We start from the raw sequence: 14,734 nt of genomic DNA, 5'->3' as shown, positions 1-14,734 counted from the left end.
CAAATCATGTAGCCACCAAAACTATGCACTAGAGTCAATTTCCCATGCAAAGGGTAAAGTCGCCACTATGATCATGAAGCTGCCTGTATAGATGAGGTGTGTCCTCCAGAAATGATAGACCATTTGAAAATGGTTTGTATTTGTTGAAATATAGGCCAAATCAAAATGCTCAATCAATAATACAAACAAAAATAGAGACAAAATGGCATGATAAGGAAGATAATGAGTGTGCTGGTTAATTTATATTGCCAACTTTATGAGATTCATAATCACCATGGAAACAAATCATTGGGCGTGTCTGCAAGAGACTGCCTAAATTAGATTAACTGATATGGAAAGATCTACCCTAAATATGGGCAGTACCAGCCCATGTGCTGGGGTCCAGGGACTGAATGGGAAAGAGGAAGCAAGCTGAGCAGAGGCATTCACGGCTCTCTGAGATACCTCCTGAGATAGACACAGTGTAACTCGTGACTTTCTACTTCTGAAGCAATAACTTCCTACACTGACGAACTGTAGCCTTTAGTTTTCCCTTAAGTTGCTTTTGCCAGATTACTTTGTCATGGTTGTTGTTTTTCATCGGCACCAATGTTGTTTTTAAAAATATTAGCAGCACTGTTACTAGGCAAAAGGTCATGAGACACAACAAAACCCAGTATCAGAGCTTTATTAGGAGGAGGTGGTGAATGAGAGAGACAGAGAGAGACAGAGAGAGAGAAAGAGAGAGAGACAGAGAGAGAGACAGAGAGGGAGAGGGGGAGAGAGGGAGAGAGGGAGAGAGAGAGAGAGAGAGAGGAGAGAGAGAGGAGAGAGAGAGGAGAGAGGGGGAGGGGAGAACAGAGAGAAGAGAGGGGAGAGTCTGTGTCTGGCTTTTTTAAGGATTCCCCTGCACATGCGCAGGTGGGCTTATGGAGCTATGCCACGCATATGCTGATTGCATGCCCATGCCGCGTGCATTTGCGCAATCACACAACACGGATGACATAAGACACAAGACCCCTTACTTAGCTACTGAACTGCGCATGTGCGGTCATGCGGCTGGGATGGCGGCAGAACCCTAACAGCAGTAACAAGCTAAATGCAATGGTCAACAACTCTGTTTGACTCAGGCAGATCAGCTAAGAAAGAAAGAAAGAAAATACAAAGTGTTCTATATCAAGCATAAAGCAGTAGTTCTCAGCTTGGGGGTTAAAGGACCCTTTCACAGGGGTCACCTAAAACCATCTGCATATCAGATATTTACATTACGATCCATAACAGTAACAAAATTACAATTATGAAGTAGCAACAAAAACAATTTTATAGTTGGGGGTCACTACAACATCAGGAACTACATCAAGGGTCACAGCATTAGGAAGATTGAGAACCGCCCACATAGAGCCTACAGGCTTTGATCTACTTGTTAGCAGAATGGACACAAATACCTGATGTACGAAGCAGACACAAATTATCTTGTTAAATAAGTCTACAAACAAATAATTCCAAAAAGCAGTAGCTTTGTAGAAAACTGCAAAGTTAGCAAGCAGTGTAAAGGTAAAATCAGGCAGAGACACCAGACAATATTACCTGTTTTAGGAGCAGACCAACCTCATTTTTATAAGTTCCACCTAAACAAGCCAGCAAATGGGAGAAAGGGCAGAGGGAAAACATCTGTCCACCTGACTTTTAATTCCTTTGGATCCGCCATTGTGAAACCATCTTAGGGCATTTTCCTGAACAGACTGCTTTTCAGTGAACAGTGTGAGTTGATGGGCTGACAGCGCTCTCCTCTCTCCACAGGCCACTGTGCTAAAGTAACACAACCGAAAACGCTCAGCTGTGAAAAGTCAGTGTGGGCCAACAAGTTTAAGAAAACACTGTTGCTATAAAAAATTCCAATTCCACTCAGCTCAACTCAGCGAATATTCACTGAGTGTCTGCTGGAGGCCAGAGGCTGGCTCTGATTACAAGGCAGTTTTGCCCTTCATACACTTACACCTAATAAGAAGTCAGTCAAAGTCCTAAGTAAAACATTCAAAATCTCTGGCCTGGCCCTTAGCAGAACCTCATGTTGCTTATTTATTTAAAAGACTTTGTGTGTGTGCACACGTATGCATGTGTGTGTAATATATATACATACATACATATTCTAAAATTGGTTTTCAAAAATTGTGTATGCATGCAAATATTTGCCTATATTTTTCTAGAAATGATACAATACAGTACTAATCTTGATTCTTCTGATTCCAACTTATTCTCAGATTATTCCAGAGTTATATAATAACATTATATATAATATTGAAGTTAATATTTTAATTCTCAAATGCTTAAGTATTATGTTCTATAAATATTGTATTTTAAATATTTAGAATTAAATATTTATATTATCAGATATACTGTATTTAATATTAGAGAGGAAAAATTATGATAAAATATTAAAAGTTAAACAATCTAAGGGGTGAGAGCACACACAGCTCAGTGGTAGACCAGGTGTCCAGTATATTGCAGGTCTCAGATCCAACCCTAGCACCATACAAAAGAAAATAAGAAAGCAGATGAAAGGATGAGAGAGGAAGGGAGATGGGAAATTGGAAAATCTAGATTTGGAGGAGGTAAGATTGTCTGTCTTACTCTGACAACTGTTCTGTATTAGAAAGAATTTCAATATGTATTATTCTTCCAAAATTTTTAAAACTCAGTGGCTGGAAAGATGGCTCAGTGTTAAGGGCACTTACTGCTCTTCCAGAGGACCCACGTTTAATTGCTAGCACCCATATCAGGCAGCTCACACCCACCTGTAACTCCAGTTCCAGGAAGTCTTACAATCCTTACCCTCTGAAGGAGTCTGCATACACATGGTGCCCATATATTCATATAGGCACACACCTATAATGAATGAAAATGAATAATTCAAAGTTTTAAATTTAAACTAAAAGATTGTAAAAGCTACCATGAGGTTGATTCTGTTTTTTCACAGCATTTTTCTTAAAATATCCAGTCATGTCCAGCCAACTGAAGCCACAGTTTCCAGCCCAGACTACACAGTAGGCTGCCATGAAGACTATAAAGTTGGCCAGTAGTCAGCACCCCCTAGACCAACTGACTCAGAATTCTAGGCGTTCACACCAGATGCTTATTGTCTGTTAGCAGCTCCTGCTCTTTGCTCACACTCTGAACCCTTATCTTTCACACTCCTCCATGCTTCTCTGCATGCTATTCTCATGCTGGCAATCCCTTACCCACCTGACTGCAGAAACCTGTTGAATTATCAGATCTGACTCAGAAATCACTTCCTTAGTGCAGCCTTAGGACATTCCCACAGCTGCCCACAGACAGAGCTATCCTCTTCTCCTGATGTTTATTCTTCCCTTCTCTGTGACTGGAGATCTCACCCCATGCTGGGGGATATGTTTGCTCATCTCCCAACCAACCTCCCAACCAACCGTGAGCTCCTTTAGGGAAAACTCCACTTCATATTCGTTTTCATTATCACTGTGGGCCAAAGAGTATAATTCCATGAAATGCTTTCTAAATTAAACACAGACTAGTTTAGACCTGCTGGAGTAGAGTTAGAACATGATGATGAGCTCTTTCCACTACTTGGAGCACCTCAGGAAGGAGACAGATCTTATGTTGAATCAAGGAGTAGGCAAGATACTCTCAGAGCAGGTGGAAGACTGAAGGAAAAAGAAATGGGTGTTCAAGTAGCCAGTGTGGCTCACACACATTCAGAGTGTAGACAGAATAGATGAGGAGGCTGAGGATACTCAAATCTGGGTAAAGAAGGTAGGAAGGGCCTGTAGTCACTTGAGAAATAGAGCCAGCATGCAGCACAATGCAGGCCCACAAAACCTTCTCAATAAACATTTTAGAGGAAAAATGAAATCATTAATTTTATACTTTTTACCTTATATGCTACTAGTGACAACCCTCCTCACCAATGCGTAAAATTATGAGGGAAGAAATAAGTTTTCAACTTAGAAGTGAAGAATGTGTAGAAGAGACATGGCAATACCCTCAACCCCTAAACTGCACAGGAAGGTAGGTGCAAAAGAAAACACCCGTGGTTAGAGCTGACTCTGTTGATTGGGGTACAGGTAAGCCACCCCAAGAATGTGAGCTTGGGAAATCTGGCCTTGCCCCTCATCTGCCATAAGGTAGCATGGGTGAGGAAGAGATGCCTCCCAGGCCGTCTCTCACTGCCTGTGGTAGGTGGGAGAGCTTGCCCTGAGGTCATGAGAGCAAGAGAGCTGGTCCTGATGATATAGTTGTAGGTGAGCCAGCTCTGAAGGCCTGAAAGCCAGAGAACTGGTCCTGCCCCTTGCTCCTTGCTGCATAAAGTGAACTAGCCAGAGAAATGCTAGAGAGCTCACCCTGGTGGTGAAGATGGGGGACAGCTGGTGGGCTGACCAACCAGGCAACCACCCAGGCCCAGAACCAGGGCTATGAGTTGCCCCACCCCAACATCCAGACCATCTATGAACTTTTGGAGCACATGAAGGGTCCTGTCCTGCAGATCCAAAGCTGCAGGATCTTTATGACTCAGGACAAAAACAAGATAGCCAAGATGAGTTGCAGTGGTGGCCCAGTTATCAATAGTGTAGCAGAAGCCACAGGCTTTGAACTAGACCTCTGACTCTTTGCAATGAACACTTGCAGTGTCACACTATAGCCCTCCATGATGAGATTTTTCAGTTTTTAATTTTTCCTCTCTTTTTTTGTTTTCTCTTAAATTTTATTTTATTTTGTTTTGGGGCAAGGGAGGTCGTTGCAAGGGCAGAGGGCAGATACTAAGGGAAGGAGATGAAAGGGATCAAGATGCATGGAAGGATGGAGCATAGGAAGTAGGTCACCAGAGGGCACCCCTTGAGACATCATTATAATTGTCAAGGTGAGACCCAAGTACCCTAACCAGGCTCACTACCAAGACATAGCAAAGAAAAAAATAAATTCCAGAGATAGTCCAGAGTTCAGGGTGAGCTGGGACTTTGGTCTTTGAGTGACCACCCAGGTGTCATTCACCTGCAGAAAAAACAGAGGGGAAGGACCATGTAGGAGATGGTGAGCTCTGTCTAAGACAAGAGATGATGACCTCTGCCCTATGACAGGAAATGGTGATCTCCACCTATGATGAGAGATGGTGATCTCCACCTATGATAAGATGGTGAGCTCCGATCTATGAGTTAAGGTTACAGGTTTGAAGCGATGGAGACGAGGTGTGGGTTTAGAGTAAGGCAAGGGTTGCAGGGAAGGCTTCAGAGTACAACCGTTGTTGTGATAAGCTAAAGACAGAGCCAGTGATGTGAACTGACAAAGAAAAATCTTCCAGAAAAGGCCAAAGGACAACCAAAGAGTATCCTAGGGTAGACATGGCCCTTTTCCTTTGGTATCAGAGAGGCCCACAGTAATCTCAGGCAAGGTGACATCACCTCAGCAAAAGGAGGCAGAGTAGAGCAATACTGTAGACAAATGGTCGTATTAAATAAAAAACACAGAGACAGATATAAGGGTGAAGGCCTGAGAGAGATCAGGGAAATAGAGAAAGCCACAGCTAACCTCACCTCACCAACTCCCTAACTTCTAAAAGCAAGCTACTTCCTTACTTCCCATGCCTATATGCCTTGCTGTTCTGCCATCTGATTTGCTCTCTCTGTCCAACCACATCACTTCCTCTTCCTGCCCAGCTCTGTCACTTCCTGTCTGCCTGTATAGACCTCCAGACCACCATGGTTATCTAGTGTTGGAATTTAAGGCATGTGTCACCACACCTGGCTCTGTTCCCAGTGTGGCCTTGAACTCACAGGGATCTAGACAGATCTCTGCCTGCCAAGTGATAGGAGTAAAGGCGTGTGTTACCGTTGCCTGACTTCTGTATAGTGGTTGGCTTTTTTCTCTGATCTCCAGACAAATTTTATTGGGAGACACAGTATATTGGGAGACACAATACATCACCACACATTACCACAAAAACAAAACTCAACCTGTGCTAAGGTGAATGGAAATCAGCATATGCCTATACCCACAATACCCCATGTGTTTTTTTTTTCCTGTGAGTGGCTTTTTATGGGGGTTCTGGGGCTTCACATCCAGGTCCTCACACACAGCAAGTGCTTTACCCACTGAGCCATCTCCCCAGCCCCATCTCCCTTATTCTTAACAAGAACCAAGGGCCTCTGGTGTTGCCCTAAGCATCTTTTATTGTTATTCCAAGCCATCATTGAATTATTTTTTTTCTGTCTTATGGAGTGGTCTATCATATCCTTGTCCCCTTTCTTCAGCCCATTTACAAAACTATAGTCAGCTACAGTGGATTGTTTGCTTTGGTTTTGTTTGTTGCCCTGGCCAGTGGGGTTTCAAGGGGGGTGGCCCACCTATGGGAGCGAATGAGAGACAGGGGACACAAGAGACGGACAGCAATACAAGATTCTGATCAAGCTGCCAATCTTTATTTCTCTCCGCATGGCTTACATAGCATAGGAGGGGAAGGGGCAGGAAGGAGGGAAGGGGAAGGGATGTGGAAGGGGTGAAGAACGTGGGAGACGTGCAGGTTGTGCAACTGCAAGATGTCGGCTGAGGTCACTGGTCAGGGGCCATTTGTTCTGTTGCTAGGCTACCTGACCATGCAATGCTCTTTACATTCGGTTGCCATGGCACCCGACTGTGGAATGTTCTTATCTTTGGGAGCCTCGGGTTAGTAAACAGGTGTTACTGCTCTGGGGAAGGGCGGTGGGCTTATGACTTGTTCTCTGGCCTAGCTAGTACTTTCCATGGTTCATGTTTGGTTCCTGAAATCTTGGTCCCTAACAGTTTGTTTTGTTTCATTTGTTTGTTTTTGAAAAAGAGTCTTGATGCGTAACTCATTTTAACGTAGAATTCATATGTTGCCAAGGCTGACCTCACATTCACAGCAATCCTCTGATGCTGTGGGTTATCTTTCTGTACTCTGGGAGTATATACTGCTCTGCTTGGTTGATAAATAAATCTGCCTTGGCCTATGGCAGGGCAGGATGGAGCCAGGCAGGAAAATCCAAGAGAAATAGGAGAGAAGAAAGGAGAGTGGGGCAGACGCTGCTAGCTGCCCCCAGGAGAAGCAAGATGTAAAAGTGCCTGTAAGCCACAAGCCATGTGGCAAAGTATGGATTTATAGAAATGGGTCAATTTAAGATGTAGGAGCTAGCCAGTGAGAAGCCTGAGCCATTAGGCCATATAGTTTGAAAATAATATAAGCTTCTGTGTGTTTATTTGGGACCAAGTGGCTGCGGGACACAGGTAGGAGAGATTCATCTTAGGACCAGAGAAATTTTCCGGCCTTAGTCTCCCAAGTACTGGGCCTGTAGGAATAAGCCACTCTCCAGCACATTGACCTTTCAGTGATTTGGGCTTCCTTTACTTGGACCCTTCAGGACCCTTCCTTTGCTTTGGACCCCTTATTTTCTCTCTAAAGTTCCAACCCCTGACAACACCTGCCTTTCTCCCTAGCCCCAGTTCTGCCTACCCATCCTGATCATTAGCTGACCTGGCCTTCTCTGCATTGGTCATCAATGCCTGTTTCTTCCTTAAGCCTCTGCCATGCTCACTGCTCTCCCTAGAATGCTTCTCCTACTCTAGCCTCAATTAAATTTTACTTGCCTTCAGTTATTAATTTAAACACAATTTATTCCCTGCTTAATCTCTGAGAGCTCCTGGGTCATGGAACATACTTTCTAAACATTCCAAAGAATAAGTGAATAAGACTCCATTCTAACCAGAAGCAGACATGGGTTCCAGGGACAGTATCTTTAGGAAGAGAATGACTTAAAGCCTACAGCAATTCAAGTATCGCCTGACCAAGGTCATACAGCTAGCTGGAGCCCAGACAAAGGCTGAAACCCACATCTTATGATCCCTGCCTCCACAAGCTCCTCATGAATCCCTGATTAGATGCCTCCAATGAGGTTTTCTACAGCAAGCCTTCTTGATCATTGACTACACTGATAATAGGTACCAGCAAAGCTGCAGGAGTGTGACCTTGGAGATTCAAGATGCAGACTGTCTTCCTGTAGCATACACCTATTAGTGCTGTTCAGTGCTGTTGCTCTTAAATTTCTATCAAGAAGGCCCCCTGGCTCCTACACAGCCAAGTCACAGCTCGCTGATGTGTTTAAAGTAATGTGCTTGGTACTTGAGTCTCACAGGGAGAGTGAACCGTTCAGGTTCAACTTGAGAGATTTTTCTTTGGCATTTTTCCTCCTTTGGACAGATTCAGACACATAAAACTTATTATATAGAAACTGACCTGGAAGTGACCAGTCCTTTAGAGAGAGTGGTGGGAAATTGGTTAAAGTAGATACATATCCACCTGAGGACACAGAACTAACAGAGGTGAGTATATCCCACGTCCAGTGTTGTTAGTCCAAAATGTTTCTAAGAAATTGAGGGAAACATCAAACAAACGTAATAAAAAACATTCAGGAGGGAAATTGAGCGGCATGCTTGGGGAAATAAAGTAGATTTTGCCAGTGTAAGGCCGGGAGAAAAACTGGTTGTGATTCAGGATAGCAAAGCCTCAGGAGTTTAGACAGAGCTTTGATGTGCAAATTGCCCAAAAGGAAGGAAGCCAGCACAGAAGGGCAGTGTGCAGAGGGAAACGCCCAAGGGGTCTAGGAACAGGGCTCTAAAAATTCACCTAAGTTTTTAACTAGATGACTAATTGCAAAGCAGTTAATGAGAGTGAGCATCATGGGCAGTGGCCTTCAGCCAGAACAGGGTCTGAGGACCTTGAGGCCACTGCTTGGGCCCATGCCTTCTAACTGCAGACCCCACATCCCAGGAGCTCCTCCTACATTTGAACCAAAGCTTGGCAGAGCTTCCAGATTCCAGGGTATTTGGGAGGAGGTTTAGAAGAGGGTTGTGGGGTGCCAGAAGGAAAAGGCAGATGTGAAAGGTGGATGCCAGTACCACTGGGGCTCAATAACTACAGTTTGCTTGGAAGGCTGGGTCAGTGACTATATGTGTGAATAGAAATGATATACTGGAAGGATTGGAATGTAAGGCCCTGAGTTCAATCCTCAGCCCCCAAAATGAGTAGAAAAGAGAAAAAAAATCTCATGGGCTGGAAACATCCTGAGTAGTCTTGTTGTACCCAAAATACCCCAAAGACCATCAAGAGACCAAATCTGATGCAAAAGCGAAAGAGTTTTTATAGCTGTTAGTTAACCTGGGTCTCTCCACCCGTCTGACAAAGCAGCTGAGTAGGAGAGATCCTGAGTAGCAATCAAGCAGGGTTCTTATAATGGTTAGGGTTGGGGATCTGAGGGAATTCCAGCTCTATAGAGTTACAAGCTCAGGATTGGTGCTTACTTCAGGTTGGAGATGCTTGGTTTGAACTGATTGGAGAGTTGCCACTGTAAGGAACTTACCATCTCCTCTAGCAATCGATGTCATCACATCTATATCATCAGTAGACCTATTTTCTCTGATGGTAAGACATCCCATTTCTTATATGCAGGAAACTTGTTCCCTCTGACAGCTATGGTGTATAATCTATCATATCTTTAGGTTATAGGAGGAAATGTCTGGAACTCATTTTTAAATGGCTCTTAATTGTCTCGGTCTAGGGTAGCACATCCTCTGGTTGGTTTCCCAGGGCCTGCTGCCCCCTTCTCTAAGATGGCTGCAACCCTGTCATCCTCTCAGTCTGGAGACCTCTATTCTTGACTCCTTATTTAGTGGTGTTGTGTTGGCAGCTTGGAAATCAAACGAGACAGCAGTATTTATACCACGGGAATAAGCAGAAGCACAAACAGGACTTTTCCCTCTCCAGAGCCAATCAGTCTTCCTTGACCAAAACTCCAAAGGCTGCTTTAGATGAAATCCTTGTGGACACTGTTCCCTGGAGTTCAGATGAAAGATAAACTTTCTCATCTTAGATTGATGCTTTTCTGTTTTAATTACCAATACACAGTGGCACTCTTCAATTATCTTTTATTATACATCCCAAGCAGCTCAGCACTTATGCACTCTCCCACAAACACACCATCACTCAATTCCTCATTCCTACAAGGAAATATTTTCAAGTTGCAAGTTACTGACTTTAAAAATAAACTTTTGGAAAAGAACCCATCTGTGAATTGAGAATTTTCAATTCTGGCCCCTCGGGGATGTTAGAGAACAAAAGAATCTTGTCGATCTTTGAAATATAGGTTACAAAATATACCCTAAGTGAAAAGGCAAGGGGAATGGAATTATTAAAGTTAGAGAAGAAAAAATGAGAAGTAATTTAATTATGGAGGGGGAGCTGTCTGGAGAGTGTGGGGTTTCCTCTTGTACTTACTGCAAGCCTTGGGGACTTGCTTTTACACTAGGCATGAATTTCTTTATGGTATTATGCTGAGATGAATGATTTGTGGATTTTATTTTAAAAAATTGAAGATTTCTTTCCTGCATCAAGCATAATTTACATATGAACTATCTTAGGGTTTTCATTGCTGAGAAGAGACACCATGACCACTTATAAACTCTTATAAAGAAAACATTTAATTGGGGTGGCTCGCTTACAGTTTCAGAGGTTCAGGCCATTATCATCATGACAGGGAGCATAATGGTATGCAGGAAGATGTGGTGCTGGGACCAATAGTCCTTACATCTTGACTCAGAGGCAACAGGAAGTTGAATATCACACTTAGGGAAGCTTGAGAAAAACAGCCCTCAACCCACCCCCCACTTCCTTCAACAAGGCTCCACTTCCTAATAGTGCTACTTCCTTTGGGGGACATTTTCTTTCAAACCACCCCATAAGCTATGCTGAAGACCAAGAAATAAAACAAAGTCACCTATTGACTAGATAGTTTCTGGAACCTTTCTGATCTGAAATCATCCTAAGGGGGTGCAATGTATTTGAATTTTGAGAAATGTGACATAAATCAAAACTATAATTCATAGTACATAATACAATACTTAGATCTAAACTTGGCAACTTTTCTATCAAAAATGAATAGGACTTTCTTATTGGTGTAAAAATTGGAATCATGACTTAAGAGATGGCCCAGTGGATGCAAGCCTGCTGACCTGAGTTCAGATCCTCAGAACTCATGTAAAAGTCAAACACAGTAGGACATACACCTCTCCAATCCCATGTCTTTAATCTACTGTCCTAGCAGAGGTAATGATAATGAACTAAAGCTCACAGGCCAGCCCAGGACATGCATCAGTGAACAAAAGATCCTTTCTCAAACAAGGGGGAAGGCATGGACAGACACCCAACATTGTCTTCTGACCTATATAAGCCTACACACACACACACACACACACACACACACACACAGAGAGAGAGAGAGAGAGAGAGAGAGAGAGAGAGAGAGATTTGAATCAAGCAACCTAAATGCTTTTGGATAATCTAATGAGGGAAATGATATTATTTGGGCATTGTTAAATTAGGATTCTTTTCATTATTCATTCAGAAGGGATGGAGATGTTACTTAAGAGATAATAATGGGTCCTGGTTTGGCACCTTCTGAAACCAATCTGAAACAATGAAACGACAGCAGTAAATCTGCCCCTTGGAACCTAAATGATTTACATTGCTCTGGGGCCTCAGTCTAACAGTTGGTTTACGATGTGGTTTCAGGGTAACACATTTAAGCCTGCTTTGTTCCTTCCTCCAAAGCTGACATGAATCCATAAAGCTTTTAAATGATGACTCTAAAATATACAAAAGAATTCTCTGAGGCATGTTTTCAGATTGTTTATGTAAGGTCTTTAGATTTCTCACTTTCCCTTCATGATCTGCTGTGGAATTCTGTCTCCAGGTTAGCAGACGAATATATAGCATCATCCAGGCAGGGATCACTCAGCTACCCATGCCATCTAGTACCATCCTGACTCACCTTCTACTCCAAGGATCTTAAATGCTGTATGCATATCACATGGGTGCCTATTGTAAGTTCTGATTGTCTAGGCCCGTTTTGTCAGAACCTCTGAGTGCAATTCTGGACCCCAGACTGGGGAACCAGCATTTTAATGGGTTCTAATGGAGGTGATCAGAGAAATGTCAGGGGGCTGGCACTGCTCACTATACCTCAGATCCTAGCTCTGGGGAAAAGATGCTTGGGGGGATCCTGGCACATAGAAGTTCAGATTTTTCAAAGACATTGCTGCATCTGGTAGGTTAAGGACCATAGTGGCATTCCCTGTGTTATGACCTCTGCTACCCTGACCCTCCCTCCCAAGCCCTCAACCTCAAAAAACCTGGTATGTCTCACTGGCTACAGCCTCCTCTCCAGCCCACCTCTGATTTGTTTGAATCCTATGGATTCTGCTCTCTCTCCAGCTTACCCTATTGTATTGCCCTCTAGACCAGAGCCTGTTCTCAGAGGATGCCCTATTCTCTGACAAAGCTCTCTATGCAAAAAGAAGCTCTTAGGGTATTTGCTTCAGGCAGCATGTCCCACTTTCCCCTGTTCTGTTAAGTGTGATTCCAGAAGCCTGTCCTAGGAGCAGCTATGTGATGCAGAGATTCTGAACTCCAGAGGGTGGAGATCTCTCCTTGTACTCCAACATCCATCCTGAAACAGGATAGAAGCCTTGGGAGCCTCAAGGGAACCACAGATACATAAGGAGTGTGTGGACTGTGATGGGTGGGTATGATGTTTTGCCCACTGCAAGTTCTCCATGCTGCTGTTCATTCTGGAAGCTTTCACCATCCCACCTTTACACAGCTATCATCTCTGGTCCTTTGGAGTCAAGCATCACTGTCTTTTCCCACAGGAAGTCTTCCTTGGCCCTAGGCACACAGCGGTTGTCTTTGTGTTCCAGGGACCCTGTGTACCTGATCCTGAAGCCCAGCCTGGAACCATGTACTTTGTGCATTCCTACTTGCCTGATTATGCAAATCCTCCTCAAGCTCAAGAGCTCCTTAAGAGCCAAGGTTGAGCCTTCAGTGTCCAACACCACCTGTGGTAGATAGTCAGTGCTCAATAGGTGTTTGCTGGAACACAGAGCTACTAACCCAAGATGAGGCCTTCCCCTCATACCTTCCATAAGCATTGTAACACTCACCATGTTATGCTGAGGATGGAAGTGTCTCTTACCACATATATCACACTGCCATGCAGGAAGGTCCCGGGGACAGGGACTGCATTACCCATCTTTGCACTCCTGTAAGCATGAATACAATATGTGTTCAATCCTATGTCTCCAAATAAGGCTACCTTTGGTATTTTGACCAAGACCATCCTTAACGGTAAGATGTCCTCCTACACAGCTATCCTTTTATTTTTACTAGCTGTCCCAAATATACCTCTCATCACCTTGACAATGCCATATATACCTCCAAACACACACGTTTGCAAATGTCCTTGTGGCAGAAAGGCCAGGGGGGGAAAAAAAACAGTGCTTCCTGTGGTGAGAATCTAGAGTCACCTGGGTTCTTCACAGTTGATTGAGATCTGTAACAGTGCCCCCTGTAGGCCGACACTGGAGTATGCCACGTGTGCAGTGGCAAGAGGACATCAGCCACCCATAATAGACCGTCACAGTCTAGGCAGTCTTGAAACGACAGTGAGCTCATTTTTACTAAGCACTAGTATTTCCAGGAACCAGGCACTGTGTCACCTGCACATGATTATTCAGTCCTCACAGCCACCCACCAGGACCCTGTTGACAAAGAAGGAAATAGAGAGTTTCCAGTCATTGACCCAAGTTAGTGCATTTGGCAAGACTGAGAGTCTCTCCAGGGTACCTGACTCCACTCTTCTGTAATTACTTCTGCAGGAATAATAAATTCCAGGGTTCCCAGGTGAAAGCATGGCACTAAAACCGGAAGCACTAGGATTGGCCCAGCAGGGAAAGGTGCCCCGGGGACAGGCCCGATTATCTGAGTTCTGTCCTGGGGCCCACACGGTAGAAGGAGAAAAACTGTTCCCACAAGTTGTCCTCTGATCTCCACGGGCACTGTGGCACACAAGATGCACACCCACACTCTCACTCACGCAAAAAATAAATAAATGCGCAATGAGAACGGTGGTAGGAGGTGATCAGGCTTTATGCTCTTAGCAGTCAACAGGCTGAAGCAGGGAGACTGCAACTTTGAGAGTAGCCTGGCTCATAAAACCAAAATAACTGTTTAAAAACTTGTCATGTCCTATTCATTACAGCATAGAGTAGTGTTTTATGAAACATGTTCTGCACAGTATTGATTTAGATGGTCGTCCAGTGTGGCAGGAATAATAGGGTGCATCGACAATGGGGTTTGAGAAATGCTTTGGGGGTGTGGTATGAAGAGAGGCAGGAAGCAAGGGCTGTGAAGCCAAAGGGCGTCTTTAGGGTGGCTCAGCCTTCAAGTGACTTCCGCTGATTTCAAGACTGTGGTGAGCAGACAGCAGGGAATCCACAGAAGGACTTGCTTGCCGGGAAATGATTATGAGGCAATTAACTGATTACACTATGGGAATAGGCTGACTCAGAGAGAGCCAGGGATCCATCAAATAATTTCTTAGTAATAAAGATGGCAATGCTAATAGGTACTGATCATTGAGTACTAAATACTCTCTTCTTCCAAGATGAGATACTGCTGCCAACGGAAGTTGGTTAAGAACTTCTAGTAAGGCGGGTTGTTGGGGTCTAGCCCTGACCTGTCGAACAGCCCTTGAAGGGGGAGTGAAGAATTGAGAAATGCTAGATAGGAAAAATATAGAGACATAGTCCAAGAAAAAGAGGCACAGGATAGCTTTGGGAGGGCCCTGGGTCGCCTCAAGTTTATTTCTAATGGGCTTTTTAT

General features: G+C 43.9%; 1 protein-coding gene across 1 annotated transcript in view; it reads left to right on the top strand.

Moving 5' to 3' along the window:
• The window catches only part of Cntnap2 (contactin associated protein 2), a 2,080,708-nt gene that overhangs the window by 1,892,880 nt on the left and 173,094 nt on the right, over positions 1–14,734 (top strand). The window lies entirely within an intron of this gene.

The sequence above is a fragment of the Onychomys torridus genome, chromosome 3, assembly GCF_903995425.1.
Source record: "Onychomys torridus chromosome 3, mOncTor1.1, whole genome shotgun sequence".
Classification (NCBI taxonomy): Eukaryota; Metazoa; Chordata; class Mammalia; order Rodentia; family Cricetidae; genus Onychomys; species Onychomys torridus.
This window is presented reverse-complemented; position numbering and strand designations above follow the sequence as displayed.